At 36.7% G+C, this 12665-nt stretch overlaps 1 long non-coding RNA gene across 1 annotated transcript; it reads right to left on the reverse strand.

Moving 5' to 3' along the window:
* Positions 1 to 9058: 9058 nt before the first annotated feature.
* LOC124896928 lies at positions 9059 to 9609 on the reverse strand. Its single transcript, XR_007053271.1, has 3 exons — positions 9533 to 9609; positions 9371 to 9454; positions 9059 to 9265 (listed from the first exon to the last, which is right to left on the reverse strand). It is a non-coding gene; the product is annotated as an uncharacterized LOC124896928 (long non-coding RNA).
* Between the last annotated feature and the right edge of the window lie 3056 nt (positions 9610 to 12665).

The following is a 12665-nucleotide window of genomic DNA, read 5'->3' on the forward strand; positions in this document are numbered from 1 at the left end:
GTCTCATGGTAGCAGGTAACCTTGCATGGTTCAGTTGTCCAATCGCATCCTTAGTCGTCTACAAGGACCATACCTTGACAGGTACATGAAAATCATCGAAAATAGATGCAAGCCAGAACTGATATGGCAGAGCATGGCCATTTGTATCTTTAACAAGTACCCTTTGCGTATGCTTAATGATGAGTAGAGAGAGGTCTATTGGAATCTCAGAATCCAATAGTTCCATCAAGGTAAGATCAAGAAAACTTGCAACTGTGCGCCTTTCCTGTCGAGGCAAGATCATTTTGTGAACCACATCAAAATAGCACTGATAGAGTGGGGTTATCTCATTTTTCATGACCCTACAATGAGAGTAAAAAAGAGGATTCCTAGAGAATTTTCTACAGATATTAAGAGCGCATGGAAGATTATCAAGAGGTGGCCAAGATCCCTTCACATAATGACACCAACCACCAGTTGGAACACTGAGAATTCTGCCCAGATCAGCAGGATAAAGATTAATGATTTTCCCATGAACCGTGGTTGAAATCATTTCCCCAATTGTAACTCCATTGGTATAAAACTCATACACCTTATTTTTACCAAATCTTATCTGATGATCACCTTGAAGAAACAAGGATGACCACCCCTGTGTTGTCAGTTTTGAAACTAACATATCCATTGCAGGACCCCCAAACCCAGTGACAACTCTTCCTCTAGTCATTTTTCATTTATGAAAGTTCAGAACATGGTCTGACTGAGAAGTTTTATCAGCAGCAGTATCAACATGAATGTCATCATCAGAGTCAATGGAAGTAAGAGGTACAAGAGGAGTATCAGAAAGATAGTCTGAATCTGAGTCAGATGGATCAGAAGAACCAGGATGTGGAACTATTTTCTTGGGATGGGAAGTAGATTTTAGAGAAACTTTAGAGGATATGGACCCTTGACCAGTAGTGACTTTGACAGTAGATTTTAAGGATGATGAGGGTTTGGGAGAGGAGAAGGACTTTGAGGGTTTTGCTATGATATTCTTGCATTTTCTTTTAGAGTGGAGGAGAATATCAGGAGAGGGCTCACGTGGGAAAGTAGACACTACTCGTTTCTTTTTACTTTCCCTAAGTGCCTCTTCCAAAGAAACATCGTCTCTTTGTTTTCATCCTCGAGTATATGGATTTCGGGATGAATGAATGACAGGAGAAGATTTTACCTGAGTATCGATGTCAACATCAGTGGGGACAGAAGATGGTTTTTCTTTCAGAGTTGAACGTGAACGTCTAGGGATAAGATCAACAATGGGAATGTCATCGCGATTAAGGATCTGAAGAGGAAGCACAGGTAATGGTAAGGGTTTTGAAAAAAGAGAGGGTTTGAAGAAGGAGTGAAAGGATGGTTGTGGTAAAGGTTTAAACAATGGAAAATCAGATAACTTGATAGGGATTTGGGGTTGGATAATGGAAGGTAAAGTAATGTTTAGGTGAAGAATAATTTGGGTTGAAGGTTTTGTTTTAGATTTTGTGTAGAAAGGAAAGGATGAGGAAAGCACCATAGCTTGTTGGATTTTCAGAGGTTGAGAAAGAAGTAGAGATGGAAGAGAAAAGAAGGTTCGTATTTAAGATGAGTGAGAAGGAAGTTGAAACGTGAAGGGACTGTGATACAAAGAAGCGTGTTGATGTAGAGGTTCTATACTGATGGAAAAGGTTTGCCAGCCTTTTGAAGAAGAGGACTGTTGGGTTTTGGCGGTTATAATCATGACAGAGTGAACCATGTAGATAACCTATTTCTCTTAATGCTACTATGGAAAACAATAATCATACCTTGTGTTCTAATTAGTCCATGACCACTCGTGCCTTAATGATCCAGTCGATGTGCAAAAAATAACACATAATTATACCACCTTGCTTTAAAATCTTGGAATTAGGATGCACAACTAAATGTGTAAGATTGAATTAATCAACACTCACTAAGGCATAGGATATTCTAGTCAATCATTGAAGGAGATTTATACACTTTTAATCATCCCCAATGCTAACCTATTTTTTTCAAAGTGTTCTCTACTCAAAGCCTTAGTAAATATGTCAGCAATTTGTTCCTCAGTTGAAAAAAACATAATTGATATATTTCCTTTTTCAACATTATCTCTAAGGAAGTGATGGCGAATATCAATATGCTTAGTTTTCTTATGTTGGACAGGATTTTTGGCTATGTTTATGGCACTTGTGTTATCACAAAAAATGGGAACACAACCTACATCTACCTCAAAATCCATGAGTTATTGTTTGATCCACAACAACTGGGCACGACATGACCCAGCAGCAACGTATTCAGCCTCAGCAGTAGACAAGGCTACTGAATTTTGCTTCTTTGTGGACCAAGTAATCAAACATGATCAAAAGAAGTGTACCATACCTGTAGTGCTTTTTCTTTCCATCAGATATCCTGTATAATCAGCATTAGAGTATCCTACCAAGTTAAAGTTACTACCTTTAGGATACCACAAGCCAAGATCACTGGTTCCTTTTAACTATCTAAAGATTCTTTTTACAGATTTTAAATGTGATTCTTTTGGCTTAGCTTGAAGCCTTGTAAATAGCCCTACACTGAACACAATGTCAGGCCTGCTTACTGTGAGGTACAATAATGACCCTATCATACCTCGATACATCTTTTGCTCTACATCTGAATCTATTTCATCCAAGTCTAGCTTTGTGGCAGTAGCAATATGAGTACTTATCTCTTTTGCCTCTTCCATGGAGAATTTCTTGAGAAGCTCTTCGATATACTTATGTTGGTGAATCATTGTTCCTGAGGCTGACTGCTTTATTTGCAAGCCCAAAAAGTAATTTAGCTCTCCCATCATGCTCATCTCAAATTCACAACTCATGAGTTTGGAAAACTCATAAGTCATAAGCATATTTGTTGAGCCAAAAATAATATTATCCACATACACCTGCACAACTAACAAATCCTTCCCATTAGTTTTCAAGAAAAGGGTATTGTCAATTTTACCTCTGATATGTCCATGTTCCAATAAAAATTTGGACAGTCTTTCATACCAAGCTCTTGGAGCTTGTTTCAATCCATACAAATCTTTGTCCAGCTTGTATACATAGTCTGGAAACTCCTTGCTTTCAAATCCTGGGGGTTGCTTAACATATACTTCTTCCTTGAGAATGCCATTCAGAAATGCACTCTTCACATCTATCTGATGCAAAATAAACTCCATTTAAGAAGCAAAGGCAATAAGTAGTCTTATAGCTTCAAGTTTGGCTACAGGAGCAAAAGTCTCATCAAAGTCAATTCCTTCCTCTTGATTGTATCCTTGAACCACCAGTGTTGCCTTGTTTCTTGTGACTGTTTCATGCTCATCAACTTTATTTATGTACACCCACTTAGCCCCAATTACTGATATTTCTTTTGGAAGAGGAACTAAGTGTTATACTTTGCTTCTCTCAAATTAGTTCAATTCGTCCTGCATAGCTATGATCCAATCAACATCAAGCAATGCCTCAGTTACCTTTTTTGGCTCTATCTCTAACAGAAATGCCTTGAATGCACACATACTTCTTAGTCCAGATCTTGTGGTGATACTAGAATTAAGATTAGTAAGTACATTTTTAATGGGGTGTGAGCCTTGATATTTGAATCCTTTTGGGATCAAGCCAAGTAAGCTGCTAGGATCACTGCTGATGTTCTGATCAGAGTCAATTGATGGCTCAGTTCCCCTTATCAATGTACCTTCAGCTTCAGTTCCCCCTGTGAAAATGCCTCTAGGTTTGACTGTTTCAGTCGCTGGAACATATTGTGCAACCTGTTCCTCAGTATTGCTTCCTTCCTGCAGGTTAGTCTTATCACAGAATTCATCAAACATCACATGCATGCTTTCTTCAACACAGTTGGATCTGTTATTCAAAACCCTATAGGCTTTACTATATGGTGAATAACCTAAGAAGATCCCCTCATCACTTTTGGCATCAAATTTTTTAAGATTATCCTTACCATTCTTGTGTATGAAATATTTGCAGCCAAAAGTTCTAAAGTGAGAAATGTTAGGCTTTCTACCTTTTAGTAACTCATAGGGAGTCTTGTCTAACATTGGTCTGATCATGCACCTGTTCATAATATATGCTGCAGTACTCACTGCCTCAGTCTATAGGTTTTTGGTAACATTTGCTGCAAGCATCATTGTTCTAGCCATATCTTTCAAGGTTCTATTTTTTCTCTCCACCACTTCATTTTGTTATGGTGTTCTAGGAGCTGAGAAGTTATGGTCTATTCCTTGTGATGAACATAAATCCAAAAATTTTGCATTCTGTTCTATGGTCAGACCTTATGGAAACTAATGAAGTGCCCAATTTCTTTTCCATTTTCTTGATGAGAATTTCAAAGACATCAAAGGCATCTTCTTTAGAGGTTAGAAACAAAGTCCAGGTGAACCTGGAATAATCATCAACAATTTCAAAAACATACCTTTTTCCACCTCTGCTTTGTTGTCTCATTAGTCCACATAAGTCCATCTGGACCAGTTTAAGACACTTGGTAGTACTAACATGATTCTTTAACTTAAATGAAGATTTTACCTGCTTCCCCCTTACACATGCACTACATAAATTTTCTTCCTTAAACTTGGTTTTAGGTAACCCCAATACCATGTCTTTGGAAGAAAGTATGTTCAATCTTTTTAGACTTGCATGTCCAAGTCTTCTGTGCCAAAGGAGGAGATTAGTTTCTATTGTACTTAGACAAGTCAACTCAGGTCCAGGTATTGCCATTAAGTCTTCTTTGTACACGTTTCTGTATCTCCTTGCAGTAAGCACAATTTCTTTGGTATCCATCCTTTTGACTTTAACCCTTGCAGCAGTAAAAATTACTTTATTACCTTTGTCAAATAATTGTGAGATGCTCAGCAGGTTATGCTTTAATCCTTGCACAAAATAAACATCTTTCACAACTTTTGATTTGATGTGCCAATTTTCCCAACTCCAATGATGATTCCCTTTTTTCCGTTTCCAAAAAAAAACTCCTCCTCCATCTATTTTGGAGAGTGAAAGAAACTTTTTCTTGTCGCCAGTCATATGTCTTGAGCATGCACTATCTAAGTACCAGTGCTTTTTGGTTCCTTTCATCATCTCCTGTAAGAGAAATCAATGGTTAGATTTAGGAACCCAGACTAGCTTGGGCCCTGTTTTATTGGTAAAAGGATGAATTAAATTCCTTCTAGTCCATGCAGGAAACACGTAACCTAACCTGTTTCTCTGACCAATTTTAGTGCTTGTATTTTTGGTTTGAGAAAAGTTTGTTGCTAGATTCTAGCTTCTAATTCTGCTGGCTGCAGCCACAGGACATTCAGTAGTAGGATGTCCAAGATTGCCACAGATATAACATAGATCTTGCATATTATCAGCTTTTTAAAAAAAAACTAAACCTACTTTTTGATTATGATTTCTTTCACTCAATTGATGAACAATTCTTGAAGAATTTGTCCACCTGTTAGCTCTTTCCAAATTCAACTTTAACTTGGCAACTTCTTGACTTAGCTTGTTCATTTTTTCAGTCAAATTATGACATTCTTGTTTGTAATTAGTTAACTCAAGTTCAGCCTTTTCTTGTTCTTTACTCATGGCCTTTTTACCATTTTCAGTGAGTGTTAATTTAAGAATTTCAGACTTAAGATCATTATTTGAAGACTCTAGCAATGTGACTTGGTTCTTGAGAGTGCAATTTTCTTTTTCAACAGAATGTTTGCAAACTTTCAGATAAATGAAATCAAATTTTAGACTTGCAAGGCTGTTGAACAGTTCATCCTTATCAAAAGTTAATTCTTGGAGACTGTCAATTGAATCACTCATCAAGGAAACAAGTCTAGTTTTAGAAAACAGATGCAGTTTTTCTTTGAGTTCAAGTAAACTTACCTCAGGAGCATCATCTTCTTCCTCAATGTCTGAATCTCTAAAAGCCATAAATGTTGTCTTATCAACTTCATCATCATCAGAGTCAGATCCCCATGCAGCTATCATGGAATGTTCTTCTTTTTTCCTTTCTTTTGGCCCTTTTTTTTGGTTCCTTTTCAACCCTTTCTCCATTCTATTTCCCATAGAGGATATTCTCTGATCTGATGATCAGTTTTTCCACACTTATAGCATCCATTTTGATTATTATTTGAATGCTTCTTGGTACCTGTTCCCTTCTTCTTCCTGAAGAACTTGCTGAAATTCTTGGTTATGAAGGAAACTTGCTCCTTATCAAGTTCAAATTCATCATCACTATCAAAAGCTTTTAAAGCTAAGATCTTCTCAGGGGCTGCTTGTTCTTTGATTCCATCAATTTCCATTTCATAGGTCCTTAAGTTTCCTAAAAATTCATCCAGGGTCAACCCTTCAAGCTCTTTATTTGCCTCCCTAATTGCAGTCGCCTTGATATTCCATTTTGATGTAGGTAACACCCTCAGTACCTTTTCAACTTGTTCTTCCTCAGAAATGACTTTTCCTAACGAAGTTAACTCGTTTGTTAAAGCGGTAAGCCTTGTCATCATCTCATGAAGTGTTTCATTTTTCTTCATTTTGAATGCCTTATATTCAGTAAACAGGAGAGCAATTCTGAATTTTCTTACTTGGGAGGTACCTTCATGAGAATTTACCAGTGCATCCCATATTTGATTAGCCGTAGTACAACTGGATATCCTGTTATATTCAGCTGGTCCTAGACCACACACCAAGATGTTTTTGGCCTTCACATTTTTCTTTAAAGCCAACAGGTCATCAGGAGTAAATTCACTCCTTACTTTCTTGACTTGTACTCCATTAACATTCTTCATTGGAATAGTGGGACCATCAGTAATCCTGTTCCATAATTCATAGTCTTTACCTTGAATAAACATTTCCATCCTTGCTTTCCACCAGATAAAATGAGAACCATCAAAGAGTGGAGGTCTAGTGGTTGACTGACCCTCACTGTGACCAGTAGGAGGTGCGGAATTCATCATGTTAATCCTTTTCTTAGGTGCTAGCCTTATTTAAGACAACCTCACTCTGATACCACTTGTTAGAGTACGCGTCCTACTAATTGCCTATCTGTAGAACAAGTAAGTAAACGTGGTTCACAGAAGTAAACTGAACACAATGTTTTTACGTGATAAACACCCAGCTCAAGAAAGGTGTAAAAAACTATGATCTGTACCTCTACAGGATTTAACCCAACTTCACTAAAATACTTGAGTCTCAACAATCAACAAAATTACAAGACTTCTTGTAACCTAGGAATTAAAACTTCTAACTCCTATTACTACAAAAACATTAATCTTCCCAAGATAAGTGTTCCCAAGTCTTCGAGTTCTCAAATTTGAAGACGACAACTCCTAACTCAGTTTATAGATTACTGAGACTAGAATCAATGACTCATTACAATACCAGAACCTAACTACTACACAGTTTATGACCTGCTAAGTAAGAGGCTTGATTCTTCTTCAAGTATGTATGCTGATTGTTGATTGACTTTTTCAGTACGTGCGTGAGTACTGGCTTTGAGTCATGTTTGCTGTATTTAAGCCAACCTGTGATAGAGTCCTTTTTGATGTTCAATTCTTTCTTCAGTAGAACTCTATCAGTTAATTCTTTTCCCTTTTGCTACCGCCTCACCTCTCCTAGTTTTGATAGGATTCTTTTAATTCAAATCCTCTTCTTACTAAACTCCTTGATCAACTTGACTTCTTCAAGACTTCTAGTCTGATCTAACTCGGCTTCTGATGTAATCAATGTTATCTAAGTTTGTCTTGAACACATAATCATATCATTCAAACTCCTGTGCCAGCTTAGACTATTTCACCTTGAATGGACCAGCTTCTTCAACGTGTTTCATTCACATGTCTATCATCAAAACTCTTCATGCCCTAACAGAAACAAACACACACACACATATATAAGGCTTAAGTCATGCAAGAGAGAAACCGCACACAATGTCTAGTAACAAAACTTACTAAAAGGACTCAATAATATCACCTTCCATCTTGAGAGCGATCCTCAGCCCTTGCACCGCTTCCACTGTTGGTAAAAGGTAATAGATAACCGAGAAAATTAAAAGTAAAGCAATACTAGTGAAGAAGGTCAGAATATTAATGAATAGATGGAAACTGCAAATCAATTTCAGAATAATGACAGGTATAAAAGAGGGTGCTAGAAAAGAACTTATTCAGTATTCTATCGGAATTTTAAACTTACACTATGTCACAACAAACCATGCCTTAGAATATATACGAAAAGTTGAGAAGACAAACCTAGAAGAGTATTGATCATCATCATCATAAGCATGATCCCCGTTTCTGTCAGAGCTTCTACTTCTTGAGCCATTACTATAGTTATCTATACTCCGACTTCTTCCACGATGATCATCATCCCTGTTTCCATCTCGGCTGCGGTCATCATAACATCTACCATAGCGATCCCCATCAAGGCTGTATGGATCACCAAACCTGCCAATGAGAATAGCTGCTCTTCAACTTACCCTACATCAAACGGACTCAAAATACATGCATCAAAGAGTCCAAGTGTACGATAACTGATATTATCGAAACTGCTGTGAAACGATCCTAAAAGTGGTAACGTCCACTGACTTTAAGCATCTATACATATATGCTAAAAATTGATGGAGGTACTACAACACTGTTAACAAACTTTGGGAGTCGAGGTGTGGTTTAGCCCGAACACCACCGTAATAGTTTCTTTTTAGAAGAATCATTTGGAATCCAGACTAAAATTTGTCAATGTCAACCAGAAACAAGAGCATCCACAAAATGTAGATGAACAATTTCCATCTGGAAAACAACAGGCTAGAGAAAAGCTTATGTTTTAATCACACTTTATACGGAAAATAGAAGATTCCAAAAAGCTTATATTCACATCGTTTTTTACCAAGATTAGGATTACAAGAAACATAGATATCAGTGGACATAAGAATATAGAACAATGACTAAATGTAGAGACATACCGGTAGCAACCAATTTATTTACCTTTTTTCTCTCTTTTTTTTCTCTGTGTGTGTGTGGTGGTGGTGGGCGGGGGTAATTAGGAATAGCTGGGTATAGTTATATATCACCAATGTACAAGGAACACATATGAATGTAGTGCAGATGAAGTAGACTTACTTATCCCGGTTGGTACGTAGCTGCCTTTTGGTGGACTTCTTGTATCCTCTCCTTATCATTTACAAGAACAACAAGACTCTGAGATTTCTTTCTAACATTGCTCCCCTGATCTTTTCCACTAGAGTCGATGTATTGAAAATCAGACAACGTCTGTGATAAAGGCCGGAGAAGACAAAATTAACCATTTTCCCAAGATAGAAAAAAATGCAGATTATGCCATCATACTCATGTATTAAAAACAAAGAAGAAACTTACAGATATTTGGCATGCATGTTCCCTTATTTCATCCATGACACGTTCAGACACATTGGCTACTAAATAATCCAAAACAGTTGAAGCCTGAAATTGACAATCGGTATTTATTAGGCTACATATAACAAAGCAAGCAAAGCAATAATGCGGTACAAACATGCTTACGAGTTTCTTGAAGCTTGAGCAATATCTGCAAGAAGTGATCCATGGGGACCCCAGGGCTCATTGCTAGTCGCATCAAGCACCTTAAGATACCAAAAAAGCAACAGATGAGAAAATTATTAAGAAAGATACTATGAAGAATTGAAGATCAATATATTTTCCACGCTCCCCGGCAGCTTTAGTTAGCTATGATTCGATAAGAAAAACTAGAGTTGAAATATGACAAGCTTGGCAAACACATCAGGTAAGTAAGATTTTTCTCCACCCAATTCTCTGATACAACGTTTGGGCACCCATTCAGTGCTAAGTAAGCTAAATGCAAACACAATTACGTTTGCTGTGGCATATGCATCTAAAACTTACATGGTACCGCCAAACTAAATGCAAACACAATTAAGTTTACTATAGCATACACATATAAAATTTACATAGTACCACCAAGCTAAATGCAAACGCAATTAGGTTCGCTGTGGCATATGCATATAAAACTTACATAGTACCAAAATAAAAGGACATGAAATGCAAGACATAGTTATGGAGTAATTGGTCTTCTTTTCAGTAACAACATTGGCCTGCGGGCTAGCTTGCGTGCACCTCAACTATTCCACATAGTACAACTCTGTTCATCCAGGCAAATCAACAAATGAATTTTCTCTCTGCGATCTAAGCGCTAATCTCCAAGTCTTGCACCCACTTCATTCACCACTAGATCACACCCTTGGGTACGTCAATTTGTCATTTATAAAGGCATCAATGTTCTACATATGGAAGGATCTATTAGAAAAATATTGAAATTATGAACATAACCTATTTGTTTCTCAACTCAAACAGATTTGATACTCCCCGTCTTCCCTTTTCTCCGAATGATGTCTGGCAAGATGAATGAAAAGCTATTTACAAGATTCAAACTACCACAAGTGAGAAAAACCACCTCGTAGATGGAACCAAAATATAGATAATGGCCTAACATGAAGAATCATGCTTTTTACTAAGTTATTGGAAAGAAGACTAGTTTTGAAACTAGCACTTCTTGTATCGAGGTGTGATGCTTCTGTCAAAGCAATAGCCCAGGTCTGCTAAACCTTATGATGTTTTTCATTAGGCTTGAGGTTAAAACTTTATTCATCATTGGCTACTAAAGAACATGGCATTTTTCTTAACACTTCAAGAAGTTCGTACTATAATTTCATAGTCACATGTCACTATTCAACACTATTTCTTGTGCATTTTCAAAAGCTTATCAATGACGATTGTTTCTTGAATAAAACGACATAGTCCACATATTAGTTTTCAGCTCCTTCCTTCAAGAGATAAACCTCAGCCACAAGCCCATATTAAGGGTGTTTAATATTAAGTCAGCGACGGGCAAGACAGTATTCGCTGAAAGTAGATCTGGTTTTGTAGTTGCACAGAAAAGCATATATCAGTCTAACTAAAGGGTTAAGGAATATAACTTACTTTTTGTTCTACTGAGGGAACCTTAAGAACTTTCTTGTTCACCCCTCTCTTGCTGCAAAACGAGGGAAAAGTAGTTAATTCCACATCAAGGGACAGAATTAATATGAACAAGCAACGATAAATACTTTAAGAACCTATTGAATAATAATATTTTGTCTAACACCAAAATTCTGACATAGAGAAATGAGAAGTACCATATGATGGAGGACCTATCAGAAACAGTTTGATCAAAGGCCTTTTTCATTTTGGTGTATGCTTAGCAGGCAACGAGCACCGCACCCTTCAAGTGATTCTGCAGAGACAAAAGAAAGTCATGTCATTTATGAAGTTCATTTTCAACTATTTTCTAGTTGGAAGTCATCTCCTGAACGCACACGTTATCTATTACAAGTGAAACAGAGGAATACATTTCACAAAGAAGTCAATTAAATAAAGACATGTTCAATGCCAGCAATCAACATGTACATTACTTGATACACAGAATTTGGAACTGGAAGGTTGGGTTTTATGTAACATTTGCGAAAACAAAATGTCGCGAACATATCCTACACTAACTTGTACTCTGCCTTTATTTTTCTTCCTTCCTATTTCCTTACAACGAGCAATCGAAGAAGGAAATGACGCCATAGAGGCAGTGGCATTTTGTTCATTAATTTTGCACAACTAATTCATAATTCAATTACAAGAAATAACAAAACAGAAGCCATTTAATCAAGTGCAGGTTCAGAGAGAACATATACATTGCTGCATTTTGCTGATTGAATTGGCATTACATTTAGGATTGATTAATGCTGGTGTGTCAATCACATTTCATTCCAACAATGAGCAACGTTGTTGATAATGACATAACAAAGATGAATGGAATTGCAACATAAACAAATCAAACAAAACAAAAAAAAAGAATGTAAAAGTGGCAAATAAAGAGATGGCAAAAATGATAGTACAAAATAGAACCTGATGGATAACTAATTTTGGGGTAACTAATCTCGAAATTATTTATTCTGAAATGACTTATACTGTTGTGAACTCTGTCACGGGCTTTGGACTTGGGCCTGAGGTGAAGCTACAGCGCAACAAAAGAGCGGATTTCATTTGGGATCCGAGTTAAGCAAACACGTTACATGGGAGCAGTTACCTACGGAAGAGATTGTGCAAATTATGTTGAAGCTTCGGCTTAGTCTATATTCTCTCATCTCCCCTTCAATGATCTATTATCTCATCTCCTTCTAGTTACCTTCTTCCTCTGTTACTCTTAGATTTTCCATTTGGCCATGGTTACTTTGTCGCTCGAATTCGTATTTGTATTCGAATTTGGAAGTATAATATATATATTAGAGTTGTGGTGTGAAATTGAGGTTGTTACATATAACCAACCAAACGACCCTTTAATGAAGATACATTTTTTTCTTTTTAAAGATATATAATTAGCTCTCAATATATGTTTTTCGATTTTGGATCCATCGAAACACATAATACATCTAACGAAGATACATTTTCATTCTTTGTAAAGACACATAATTAGCTCCCTATATATTTTTTGAGTTTTAAATCTGTCGAGATATACAATTAGCTCTTAATATATCCGACGAAGATACATAATTAGTTAGATTTTTGTCATTACTTTATAAATAGCATAGGGTAGCAATGGCATATTCAATTACTCTATATATTGTTGAAT

The sequence above is a fragment of the Capsicum annuum genome, chromosome 3 (assembly GCF_002878395.1).
Source record: "Capsicum annuum cultivar UCD-10X-F1 chromosome 3, UCD10Xv1.1, whole genome shotgun sequence".
Classification (NCBI taxonomy): domain Eukaryota; kingdom Viridiplantae; phylum Streptophyta; class Magnoliopsida; order Solanales; family Solanaceae; genus Capsicum; species Capsicum annuum.